We start from the raw sequence: 15015 nt of genomic DNA on the forward strand, positions 1-15015 counted from the left end.
TGATCAGAATAATAATGGGTGGAAGATGTATTGCGTGTGGTGTAATAATAAGGGTCATCATCATCATCATCAGCCCATTAACGTCCCCACTGCTGGGGCACGGGCCTTCCCGCGTGGTGGTTTAATGCCCGATCTCCCTATCCATCCAATAAGGGTCATTATTTATACCTAAACATAACATAACATAAACAGCCTATATACGCCTCCCCTCAATCAACCGGAGGGGGTATGGAGCATACTCCATTACGCTGCTCCAATGCGGGTTCGTGGAGGTGTTTTTACGGCTAATAGCCGGGACCAACGGCGTAACGGTGTAACGTGTTTTATACCTAAAAACAAAGATAAAAGATGCATTATGTCTGTTATCCAATGAAATTAGAAGGTTAAACGAAGGCAGCTCTGTACAGCGACATCTATCTTTTTATGGAGAACATAGCCTGGAAAGTCCCTCATTAGTCATTACCAATTAACAGCCTCCGTGGTCTAGTGGTTAGAGCGTTAGGCTCACGATCTGGAGGTCCGGGATCGATTCCCGATGGGGACATTGTCGAAATCACTTTGTGAGACTGTCCTTTGTTTGGTAAGGACTTTTCAGGCTTGAATCACCTGATTGTCCGAAAAAGTAAGATGATTCCGTGCTTCGGAGGGCACGTTAAGCCGTTGGTCCCGGCTATTAGCCGTAAAAACAGCTCCACCAACCCGCATTGGAGCAGCGTGGTGGAGTATGCTCCATACCCCCTCCGGTTGATTGAGGGGAGGCCTGTGCCCAGCAGTGGGACGTATATAGGCAGTTTATGTATGTATGTAGTCATTACCACACCATTACGAAGCTACTTTCGGATTGTAAGAATTACGAATGCATTAGGTACCTACCTACTACCTACTCTTACCTTCACGCACTAGAAAGGTATTCGTTGATTGATGTTCGTATGCTAGGGACAAATAGGTACCGGTCAATGACTTTTTAAAAAACTAGCCAAGTGCGAGGTCGACTGGCTTATAAAGGGTTCCGTATTTGGAGTGTACCTTGCGTGTTTGGGGAACCATAGCTATAACTAATTAAATCATTTGGGGTTGCAAATTTTGGTGGTATTTATATTTTTGCCATGCCATTCACCTCCATAATATTATAACTATAGGGGTGAGCAGAACCACCAAAACACAACTGGTAACATATTCTAAAATATTTAACTATGGCAGACAGAGTGATCTTATAAGGAGTCCTATGTTCCTATTGTACCTATCATATTGTAATGGTTTCTTTTTGTGTGTTTCAACAATAAAGAGCGTATTATATTGTAAACACGTGACATAAGCTCACGACTATATCCCGATTGGGGTAGTCAGAGGTACATCCGTCGCATGATGAACTAAGTAACCACACCTCGTCGAACTTTCTGTTATACCAAAGATGGTGACCCGTATTGTTGTCTATAATCTTCGAGCCAACTATGTTAATAAAATTATTATATTTTTTTTTTCATTACATCCTCAATCTAAGTACATGCCTTGAATGATGCCGTTAAACCACAGAGGTTTTGCGGCATGGTGAGTGGTGAGGATGGTATCCACTCTACTACAGTTAGTCTCAACATCCATTCAATAAAAACTGCACTTATGATAAATTAATAACTCAGTGGTGCAAGTTCAGTACCGGGGTTCAAACTGGCGTTCCCCGATTGAGAAGCAAGCCGGTGATACACAGGATCGGAGTGACTGAGGTGTAAGAGGATTAGTGATTATCTAGAAGATATGAATGCATGGGATTAACTGTCTGCGACATAACAATATTTCATGTTTATTTTTGAAAGAACATTCTAGGCCCTAGATGTTCATAACTTGTTCACAGGGGTAGTGACATTAAAAAGGTTAGGAATCACTGATCTAGGGCCTTGTGCCGAGGTTGTTCTGCAGGTTCTTTTCCCCGGCCTTACAGACTGTAAGAAACTGCAGTAGTTTCAGGCGGATGAGACGTTCGTTATGTAAAAAATGACGATTCAAAGTGTAACTATGTTACCTACTGAATAGAGAAATTTTGAACTTGAATTGAGTGATTATATTGTACGGAACTCTAAAAATCAAACCGTCTCGGTGCATCAGATGGTCATTGCCCCCCGTCTTCCGTGCAGGCTGACGTGGTCGGTAAAAATAGACTTGGGATGCTATCCTTAGCTAAACGCACTAGTCGCGCTTATAATCTAGAATATGTATCTAGATCTTTATATACTACTGCTGCCGAAGTATCGATATTTGGACTACTTATCGATTGTTGACCTTGAAAATTATCTATACTATCGATAAGCTATTGCTCATTTAGGTCAATACTGGTGCTGTTTCCTGTATACACCATCCAATTTTTTGTAAGTTATACCTGTCATTTTCTTATCCGCTGAAAAAGAAAGAGACGGGTAATCGACAGGCATAACATTTATAGAACACACGTCAATTTTAGGCAGAAATTTAAAAAACTCTTCCAAAATTTTATATTGGTCAATAACCCGAGAGAATTAAGTTGACAGCACACGTCAAACGGGTTGCATAAGATCGATATGCCTATTTCATTCGCCCGTGTTATCCATTCATTTTAAAATTAACAGTTGTCAATCATCCATCCCTTTCCTTCGGCGGATAAGCAAATGACAGGTATAATTTAAAATAAAATTAGGATGTGTCTGCAGGAATCGGGGCCGTTCTCGTTACCCAGCAATACTATCGACACTGTCGATGGCATTGCTGTGTATCGATAGTCCTTGCGATAGTCCGAAGCAATATAGTCGATACTGTCGATGTACCGATAGTATTGACCTAAGTAACTATCGATAGACTATCGATAATGGCCTATTGAAAGGCAACACTAAATCTGCTTTTATACTGAGCCAATCAAGCCGAGTTGTTTAGTCTTTTTGAAACCTTGAAACTTGCTTACTTCCATTTTCTATGAATTGAGTATTCTATTGTTATTTATTAATAAACTATAGAAACAAACGATGTACTTAAAAAAATATACGACACAACAGTATTTAATTAACGTTTCACTACTGAGAACCGGATTATACTCATTCATAATCATATGAAGCATAGTTCAGTATGTATCCTGAGTCCTGTGAAAGCTCAGTGAGACGTGGGTCCTTAGTTCATCACGCGATGAATGTACCTCTGACTGCTCCAATCGGGAACATAGTCGTGAGTTTATGTTATGCAGTACCATATACCGGGTGAGAGCCTTCAGCGCTACCCATTTGTCCGGCCAAGCAGTTAATGCCATCTGCGGCAAATCTACAATAAGTCACGTCAAAAAAAACAGTACCATACGAAAAGTAAGGATAAAATTGAAAATAAAATATACATAGCCGGTAAAGTGCAATCGTATATAGTTATCTGTTTGCAAGAGTAGAAGTAAATAAAAGAGAGCGGGGTTGAACCGGCGACAGCGGTCCTCATACAAAATGCGCGTTAGGGCCTTTCCAACCTCATTCTTGTATTCTGTGATAAAGGAAATACTTACGTACCTATCTTATGTGTACAAAATAACATTTAAATAAGAACAAATAACAATTGCGAAAGTGTAAGCAAAAACGAAATCATTGGCTAAATAATTACTTAAGTAGGTACTTTTCGATTAGTAAACCTTGTGCAATGTTACCTTTAATCACAATTTTGACACCGATGACAAATCGTCTCCGATAAAATAATTAAGTAATCATGACTTAATAATGTTTTTATATAAGTAAAAAGGCACCTATATATACTTAAGTAGATAATACTGAGAACTAAGCATTATCAACTTATTAAAGAATTGCTAAGAAATAGTAGGCACTTGATTACACATAAAAGGCACATAAATAGAATACTTTTTCTAACAAAACAACGTCGATTAGAGCGGCGACACTTTTTATCACGATGGATTAATAAGAACCTATCAACGGCCTCCGTTTTCCAATGGTTTGAGCATTGAGCTCGTGAGCTCGGGAGGTCCCGGGTTTAAATCCAGGTGGGAAATGTCACAAAAATCACTTTGTGATCCCTAGTTTGGCTAGGACATTACAGGCTGTTCACCTGATTGTCCGAAAGTAAGATGATCCGTACTTTAAGCAGGCACGTTAAGCTGTTAGTCCCAGTTACTAATTACTGATATAAGTATTATCATCTATCTATTATTATTATTATATCTATTATACATATAACGAAATACACTTAATGTATACATGAAGGTACAAACTGGGACGAACGCGATATGGAATCGATCACCATAGATAAGCAGCGATAAACTGGCTCTATATCTGATAGCATAGATAGCCAGGTTGAGAGAGTGGTCGCGCTGTCGCGAGTAACCACCTGCTTATGCTGCGTTTACATGCATTTTACGACTTGTCTGCTAAACTACGAGTGGTATTAATAAACTGATCTCAGCCTTGAGACCAGTCTCAAGATCATGTCAATATGACAGTTCTTATACATAAACAGGGACTTAGCATATTCACAGCAGCTCAGCTGAGATTAGTTTATTAATACCACCCCAAATAATGTACCTAAAAGTGTCCGAGGCTAAAATAAACAAGTCCATAGGGTCGTTTTATAACTCAATTATCCAGTTACTCCACTTCTCTGTCTTGATTTGCAGAACCCTATCACACGATAGATGATGCATAATATAAAAAGTTTCACACACATACACATAAACAGCCTATACACGTCCCACTACTGGGCACAGGCCTCCCCTCAATCAACCGGAGGGGGTATGGAGCATACTCCACCACGCTGCTCCAATGCGGGTTGGTGGAGGTAAATAAAAAGTTTCAAAGACTTAAAAAGGCCAAAGATTAGTTAGGCAGAGTAGACGTTATTTAGTAGGTAGCTATTTTATTTTTACTTATAATGTATCATTGTAATGTCATGTTAGGCCGCCATTGCCCACCTTAGAATAAGTTTATCCTGTAAATGTCTTGTGAATTTGTGTGCAATAAAGTGTTTTATTGTTATTATTATTAAGCTAGCAGTCAGAAAAACTAATAAAAATGTAGAGCAAGTAATTGTAAGTAAAGTAAATGGGGGGTAAAAGAACTTAACAATGAGAAAAAGACAAAGGACTTACTAAAAGGTCAGTGTCAGATAGGTGAACGGCAGATCTGACTGACTCACCAGACAGGTTTCACACGAGTGTGTGAATGTTGCTTATACACTTAACAGATACTAATACTAATGCAAATTAAAAAAGAAACACGTAAATAAAGATTACGAAGGTAATGTTTCTTTAAAAGAAGAAAGAAAGATTTGTTATGTCGGACGCTGTGTACATATGGTTAGAAAAGACAGGCTAAGTACCTATTTTCTTTCTTTATCTTATGAAAGATAGTCCTTTATGTTTATTTTATCAAAGATAAAACTAGTCTAAAACGATCCACCTCCGTGGTCTAGTGGTTAGAGCGTTAGACTCACGATCTGGAGGTCCGAGTTCGATTCCCGATGGGGACAATGTCGAAATCACTTTGTGAGACTATCCTTTGTTTGGTAAGGACTTTTCAGGCTTGAATCACCTGATTGTCCGAAAAAGTAATATGATTCCGTGCTTCAGAAGGCACGTTAAGCCGTTGGCCCCGGCTATTAGTCGTAAAAACACCGCCACCAACCCGCATTGGAGCAGCATGGTGGAGTATGCTCCATACCCCTTCCGGTTGATTGAGGGGAGGCCTGTGTCCAGCAGTGGGACGTATATAGGCTGGTTATGTTAAATGTTATGTTATATATTAAAACGATCCGGAACGTATACCGAAATGAAGTGATTTTAAAAATCAAATACCACATTACAATTATGCTCCATACCCCCACCTTTGTTGATTGAGGGGAGGCCTGTGCTCCAGCAGTGAAATTAGGCTGTTTATGTAGAAATATGTGCAACAAACAAAAACATCGATAAGTACTTTTATTAGTACTTAAATAGAAACGTTTATTCATACATCACAATCGTTATTATTATTATAAATTTTCTTATAGTTTATTTCTTCACACATTTGCCTCGAATGGACGACTTCGAGAAAATAATAATTAATTTTATGCGAACAGTAGTTTTCAGTAGAATATAATGTAATGTTGTCTTAATCCCATTAAATAATACAACACTAGTAGTAATGCGGTCTCCATTCAAGTGTCGTATCATGTTTTGTTATAGTTTCCGCGTGGGTGAAGAAACAAGGGAAAGTTACCGCTCCTTTGTTCGTTATTGAAAAAAAAAAAATAAGCGCATCATATATAGATAGACACAGGCAGAGATACATTGTACAAAAAAATTATGCTGTTTTATAATGGAAAGTTTCCGCGGAAAAGTTTCCTACAGGGCTTATTACTCTAACCGATCTATGGAGCGATACATAACATTAACGGCCTGTGTGGTCCAGTGGTTAAGCATTGGGCTCACGATCCGGAGGTCCCGGGTTCGATTCCCGGTGGGGACATATCACAAAAATCACTTTGTGATCCCTAGTTTGGTTAGGACATTACAGGCTGATCATCTGATTGTCCAAAAGTAAGATGATCCGTGCTTCGGAAGGCACGCTAACCCGTTGGTCCCGGTTACTACATACTGATGTAAGTAAGTAGCTGTTACATGAGTCATGTCAGGGGCCTTTGGCGGCTCAATAATAACCCTGACACCAGGGTTGATGAGGTTGGTAATTCACCTCATAACCCACACGATAGAAGAAGATATAACACATCGGTGGGCGGAGCCACCATTTCCCAATACTTTTTATGCCGATGTCGTGGCCAGATCTTAAATTGATCATTTCATGATGTGCTCCATGTATTTTCATGAAATGGACATATTTCTCCCGTGTTTCTTCCGTGCTTCGGAAGGCACGTTAAGCCGTTGGTCCCGCCTGCATTAGCAGTCGTTAATAACCACCAATCCGCACTGGGCCCGCGTGATGGTTTAAGGCCCGATCTCCCCATCCATCCATAGGGAAGGCCCGTGCCCCAGCAGTGGGGACGTTAATGGGCTGATGATGATGATGATGATGAGAATATCACTCGTTGGCTAGAGCATGATGTGGTTTGGCCAGATCAATGAACACAAAACGTTAAACGACATGAGCAACTAAATGCATGATTACTTCATGATATGGCCTTTTTTTTTGACGTGACTTATTGTAGATTTGCCGCAGATGGCATTAACTACTTGGCCGGACAAATGGGGAGCGCTGAAGGCTCTCACCCGGTACAACGTTTAAGACAACAGGCCTGAGGGTGCCCAGTTGGGCGCGAACCTCGGCTCAGGGCGTCGTCTGAGAGGAAAAATATTTGAAAGAATTAATCGACCCTAGTGGGTCGATAGCGATAAGCGCTGAATGAGGGAAATCGTCGACCACGCCGGCGGGGTCGGTATCGGGGTCCTGAAGTGTTTGGTGTCGCGAGCTGATTAGCTGCCTCTATGGCTCATGATATGGCCAAACGTTGGAAATCATATCGTAAAATTACTTAGGTAATTTTATTAACATTATCCACCTGTAGTGGCGCTGGTGTCGCTTTCTTTTGTTTTTTATAATCGATTTATCGATGTAATTGTACATTTTTCTATATTGATAGTAGATTAGGCAAATCATTTTAAATCTAAGAAATTATCGGGCAACATTAATCGTATTTTTATTACACCACATATACATTTTAATGATATGGCCAAACGTGGATTGAAATAATAATATGACGTTTCAATGATATGGTCCATTTCATGATAAGCAATAATGTTATGTTCCTGCTGCTTAAGGCTTAGCTTACGAGTCCACGGATCAAGTATCATAATCCAATGGACGATTTGTTAATAAAATCGTAAGAGCCCTGTTCGGAGAATGCGTGCGTGACCTACATCATATAGTCACGGGTTTGAAGCCCGACTCGAGCACTAACCCACTGAAATCAAATATATGAGTGTGCATTCATTTTTGGCTCATAGATAATTGATAATGGCAATAGGCTCGCGTCCTATTACATGAGACTTAAACAAAGGTAGCGATATACTGCGGCACGCTGAGAGGTGAGGATATGGTATCCCGACGTGCCGGCAGAGTAGGGGAATGATTGGTGATGACGATGATAAAGTAGAAGCAACAGCAAGCGGGAATATATGTAGTTTATTAAAAACACTTCACAAACTTAGTAACATAGTCACAAACATAATAGTTCACAATATAAGTACACATTTCACAAAAGAACCAAGACTTAGGAATTAGAGGGCACGGCCCTAAACAGTATAATAAACTTGTTGTTTTAATGAAGGTCGGGGATGCAGTCAGTCAAAAGTGAGTAGAATGAAAGGAAATGGGAATGGAATGGAATGAGAATTTCGTAATTTAAAATGATGATGGTCCGAACAAAAGGCCAGTATGTGCAGAGTTTGTACTCTGCTACAATACTATACACCTCTGCCAACCCCTACGAAGATACAGGCGTGATGTTATGTTACTAATTATTAACATAAGTCAATAGTTACACAAGTTAGTCACTGTCCGAAATGGCCACATCGAAGCAATTCATTTAAGAAATAATGTTACTACAGCACTAGTGAATACCTTAATGATATTGATGTTACTATTTGAAAAGCTTCCTTCTTCCTTTTAAACTTCTATTTTTTTGTTGTGCCCGAAAGGGTCTATGATGTGAAACTCATATATAAGTAACTTACAAAATTGTACACCATCATAGTATGCAAATAAAGAATATTGAATATGAATATGAAAGCAATATTGCTATTTGACATTTGATTGCATTGCGCACTTACTTTTATATGCACAAATGTCAAATTGCAATATTGCTTTTTAGATGAATTGCTTCGATATGGCCTTTTTAACGCCCAGGTTCATAATTCAGTCTTAAAATGACTTTAAAGTAGTTTTGAGTAGAGTTAATGTATCTACTTACGTTTATTGTGGTAAAATACACAGATAGACTTTTTTTTATGATTGGTACATACAACACACCCACACCCTGCTAACACTTAACATCTAGCTAGGTATGCACCAAGCATTTTTCTCTGATGTATGTAATTAGATTAATTTGAAACCTGTTTTGCATACTTGCTCAGTGATCTAGATATAGCTAAGTGAGGGTTTAACCGGTCTAGTCGCAAATGGTCATAGTATAAGTATTAACATTCTATACCCATGTAGACAAACCGCAATATAATCTGATTATTCTAGTAAATACTACGTAGGTTAGAATTCTTTGCCTTTATCTGATGTATTTAATTATGAAATACTTTCGAATGCGCTTACTTGCATGCAAATGTGTTCATACCTCCAGTGAAATCAGAGAGAGCCGTGCATTCGAGCAAGAAACGTGGCTCTGATGTTATCCGTCCGTCAACAACAACAAAAACTAATTTATAATCGGCATTCATCATATCGAGGGGTAGAAGACGCCAGTATGTCGATATTCTGCAGACTACACTTCGGGGAGTGTGCCCGCGATCTACACGAGCTCATTCCACCATCCCCCTTTTATCTTTGGACTTCCAGACGTACGGCCGGGTTCCATCCCTATTTGGTGGATATCCCAACTATTCGCACAAAGCGCTTCTCATCGTCCTTCATTATGCGCTCTGGTAAGGAGTGGAATTCTTTGTCTTCTGTATTACCGACTGTATATAACCTAGGTGTTTTCAAGGTCAGAGTGAACAGGAACCTTCTGGGCGAGCTCGCTCCATCTTAGGCGTCGTCAATGCCTTCGGGCAAGTCTGGGGCCAAGAGCAAACCCATCAGAGGTAAAAAAAGTCAAGGAGCTCACAATTAAAGAGCGTTAGGCTCACGATCTGGAGGTCCGGGTTCGATTTCCGATGTGTTGAAATCACTTTGTGAGACTGTCCTTTGTTTGGTAAGGACTTTTCAGGCTTGAATCACCTGATTGTTCGAAAAAGTAAGATGATTCCGTGGTTCGGAGGGCACGTTAAGCCGTTGGTCCCGGCTATTAACCGTAAAAACACCCCCACCAACCCGCATTGGAGCAGCGTGGTGGAGTATGCTCTATGCCTTATTGCTAAAAAGCATTGGAGTCGGGGACAGTGCAATATAAATACATCGCAGGTAGTTTTTTTTTTCTGCATACAAACGCAGGTAGTTTTTTTTTTCACTGATATTCGACTATCAGCGAAGCAAGCGGCAGCGGTATCAGTACTGGTTGGAGGCCAAAGAAATGGTTTCTGGTAGGGCTCTAGCTAGAACATCACCGATGGAAAAATTGGTCGGTGTACTGCGGAACGGAAGGCGATTGGGGCAACCACCGTTCTACACGCCCTATCTATGGAGTAATGAAAATGGAGGCGATTACTCCACCGACAAGAGCGCAGCTTTTAAATAAAGAGAGAGAGATTCGACTATTCAGTAGTTGTATTTTCCTTTCTCTGTTTTATGGTAATTGTTCAATTTGTTTTTGAAGGTGTTGACGCTTGAAGCGGAGACCACGTGCTGCGGCAGCCTGTTCCACGCCTGCGCCTGCGCCTGCGCCTGTGCTACTACTCTAGAGATATAAGTCAGGAAATGCTTATATATAAGGAAAACTAACACAAACATGTCTACAAGATTAATTTATCTTAATTGCAGTTTTCACTAACACAGTTGGCTCGACCATTATAGACGGCGATACGGCTCACCACCCATCACGTTGGTCTAACAGAAAGCTCGGTGAGGCGTGGATGGATGACTCTGATTACCCGAAATGGAATGTGGTCATGAGCTTATGTTACGTATGTGTTACAATATAGAAAGAAAGAAAGAAAATAACTTTTATTATTTTCGGACACCACTGACAGAAACCACACCGATAATAATAATAAAAATGAATACTAAGATTTCAAAATTATTAGAAAAAGAAATCAAAATCATAATAAAATAATAATAGTAACACGTGTTGGCTTCGGCCCTACGCACGCTTTCCAAAAGTCCGGAACTCCATAGGCCCGAGATATAGAAAAAAACACTATACTTACAGTAACAATATAAAGTAGAGGCTTCTTTGCTAACCAGTGAAGAATCACTGGTTAGCTAGTCAAATTGCACAGCTCCAGTATTTACTGCGTAAAGGTAAAGATACCTCTGATGGTGGGTTTTTATAAAAAACATCTAAAAAATTGGCTAGTTGATAAGGAATTTTATGACTTGAATGAATATTTTGAACAACAATGATATATTATTTAAAATTGACAAATGTTTATAATGGGACTAATTATTGGGTACTTACTTATTTCCTTGATGCTTAATAATGACATTATTTGTAATATTGTACGTCCTACATGGATGCTGTTGAGACAATTTTATAATGTTTGACACCCTGCATGTATGTACCTACACAGCTTCTCAATAAATGTTTCTTATTTCTTGATTTACCAACCTAATATTAATTCGCGTTTGACCACACCCGCACCTGCCGGGAAGTTACTCAATAAAGTATAAAATATGCAACTACGACGGAGAACATTTACCACGTAAAATCAAAGTACTTTTAAATATGTCTTAAATGAAAGAAGCTTCATAAATTCATTTAATTGGAGAAATGTAGTTAATAAGCAGGTGTAACGACAGCTGTATTTCAATATGCTGGCGCCTGCCTGTCGTGTGTTGAACCCATTTTGGTATGTCTGTCCGTTGCGGCCATCATTTTGGAGAGTCGGTCATACCTATTAAGTACTTACACAATACAATGAAATACAAATATACTTTATTGCAACAAAATCAAAGAAAATATTTACTTATTTGACATCCTAACATTTAGTATATAATAACCCCTTTTCCCGCACTTTAAAGGTGCCAAATAAGACAGTAAAACCGTTTTTAGAAAGTGATTTTCAGACAGTTTCTTGTTTTGACTTATATTGGGTATACGTCAGATGTCATTAACTACTTGGCCGAACAAATGGGCAAGTAGACGTCAAAACAAGCTTTTTACACGTTAATGTAACAACATTAGTTCACGTTATTGCTTTTGTCATGTATTCATCAAGTAAAAATCAAAATGGTGATTCCACCATCTTAAAATGGTTTTATACCTTATTAAAGAAATAAAGAAAGGAAGTATTTATTATTATACAACGCCACAATAACAGTATAAAGGTAAAAATAATAGGTACGTACTATAGTAACTAATACTAAAGTGTTCTACTTATGTCGAACAGGTTTCTCAACCAGTAGATTCAAAAGAAAACTTTAATATCGATGACTCACTAAAACACAAAATCGATCTGATTTCATGTTCGTTACCAATAAAGTTTATCTTTTTATAACTCAAAATCAAAGTAAGCGATTCCCACACACAAACAGCACGAATACGTGTACAATAAGGTCGTTATCCAATATCGATCGTTTAAATCGACTCGCGCGCACAAAAAGCGGCCTCCGGAGCTTGCAAGGCTGTAGATCCGGTTTCAACCCCGCATACTTTCAACCTGGCTTGCAAAAAGTTTCAATAAACTCATAACGCGAATAATATTGAAAGATATCCGAGAATGATTGATTGCGGCTATCCCAAATTAAGTCACCTGATAAAACAAAGTTGACAATCTTATCTTATCTTTATCAAGCGACACTTTAGGGATATTTATTTTTCCTTCATTCTATCTTTCTGCTTAAAGATAAAACGCATCATTATCTTACGATGCTTGCATGTATATGTGATTCATCATGAATATGTGAATATATATGTGTATTTACAACAAAGACAATTTAAATTGTTTCTAAAATACCTCATTATCATTGCATATCGTTCACTTCTCACTCTTCAGATTTAAATTTACAAATCCTAATTCAAAAATATCTTTATTCAGTAGGCAACAAAGTTATAGTTTGAATTGCCAATTTTTACATTAACAAACATCGCATCTTCTCGCAACCCCTACAGCTGACGAACAGAAGCTGCAAGAAAAACTACGGAACAGGGCCCTAGACGTTCTTAAAAAACATAAATTTCATCACGTTTAGGATAATTTTCGACACATAACTCCTAAGGCCGAGATTTCCAGACACAAAAGTTAAACAATGGGGTTTGGATTTTAAAAGGACATTCGGTATTACGACTTCAATTCTTAGGCAGCAATAAGCAGTACAATATTAAACAGATATACATATAAGTACATCAATTTAGCACGTAAACAGCAAAACACGGTTCAGGAATGCAGGTTCGTTATAGCGCCGAGTAGATGAGCCACGTCCCTAGATAGAGAAAAAACTAAAAATACCTGGATCTTGAAGACAACCCAATTAAAAGCCAATGTCTAGCCAGATAATGATGGGAGAAAGAAACAGGAAAATTGAGCATAAAAGTCTATCAATAGCAAAGTAGACATAGGTATTTTATCTTTCTCTAGTACTTGGAAATACACCTATAGGTAGAGTCGGTAAAAATATTAAGTAGTCTAAGTATTTTTTTCTAATTGCAATTTGTATGATGCTTAACAACACATAGCATCACGCCTGTATCCCCATTGGGGTAGGCAGTGGTTCTTAGCAATACACCCACTCCTCGCCAGCTATGTAAAACGAGGAGTTTTGTATGAAGTGTCCAGGGTTTGGCTCTACCTAAGAAGTAAAAGCCATCTGAGGCACAGAAGGAAGAAGAAGGAAGTCACGTGATAAAAACATAGCTTTGGTGTTAATTAGTGCTCGTGTTCCTTTCTGTTAGATCTCTCGACTGACATACTAACATAATATTTCAAGGTCATAATCCTTATGGGGGTTGGTAGAGCTCAAGTCAACACAACACTTACCGCCACACACACATCGCAAGTCCTACTAGATGGTCATTACGAACCAGTGTTGTGACGGGTTATCAACTCATGTTAACCTTTGTGTAAGCTTACAATATATTTCATAATCTTGAAATTATGTAAGAAATTGGAAAGTGTAGTAAATAAACAGTATTACGAGTAAAAGTAAATGTGTAAAAACAACATTCAAGAACGTTACCAGACCAATATTGCAGATAAAGATCCACTTTCAGCAACATTTAGAGGTCATAAAACGAATGTACGCAACACAGGAAGCGGGTTAATTAGAAGCACGTAATAATGTACCTACTTCAGTATTAAAATTAATTGCAGTGAACGCCTCAAGGTAAGGCTAGGATCAAAATATAACTCATTTAGTATCCTAGATAAAATATCAAACTGGAAACGGAATTCCTGCAATATTTTTTAAGTATGCAATGAGGTATTTGCGGATGATGTATGTAATATGGCGTATTAAACTCCTTGATGTCTGTTTGTCTATCTTTAAGAAGCCAGTTACCGTAAGAAAATAATGCTCAACAAAAACTACCTATCGAAAGCTGAAAATTAAGTTTTTACGACAAAAACATCGCATGCTATTCGCACCTCGCCGGCTTTTAAATTAAACAATTTTACACGACTGAACAGTTCACAAGCACCCAATTCGCGATAAATCCAGTTTCCCGCTAATGAAATGTAAAGAAAACATATTGGAAACCTCCATGCGTACTCAATATGCCAAGTAAATAAGTTGCCGGCGTTATCAGACTATGTCATAATAATTAATGTCGACGTCACAAAAACTACGGCCCACTTCCATCCGCGTCGCTAGCTGAAACATTTTCTATTTGTCGAACAATGCAACGTTTTGTCAGTAAAAACATGAACAGACTCAATTTACTGGATGACTATAAAAACTAATGGATGAGACATGCGATCTAAAAACTGGATGTAAGTACGTAACAGCATTATCAAGTCACGAACGAAAACTCATTTCGAGCACAAAATGTCAAACGTGTTTTATGATATCGACAACGTTTCATTTCAAATCGGCAGATTGAAGTAGACGTGTACCAATCATTCAATTCAATTTGTCACTGACATCAATTATGTACCTACCTAGTGGCCATAGCATTCTGACGCTAACAACAAAACTTCAGCAATCTAGATTTCTGCAATGCTTGCACGAAGACTGGCTATCGTACCACTACACCAGATGGCGCGGAATATACCTACCTATACCAACATTATTGTTACATAGTATACATAGGCCGGTA

The sequence above is a fragment of the Pectinophora gossypiella genome, chromosome 11 (assembly GCF_024362695.1).
Source record: "Pectinophora gossypiella chromosome 11, ilPecGoss1.1, whole genome shotgun sequence".
Taxonomy (NCBI): Eukaryota; Metazoa; Arthropoda; class Insecta; order Lepidoptera; family Gelechiidae; genus Pectinophora; species Pectinophora gossypiella.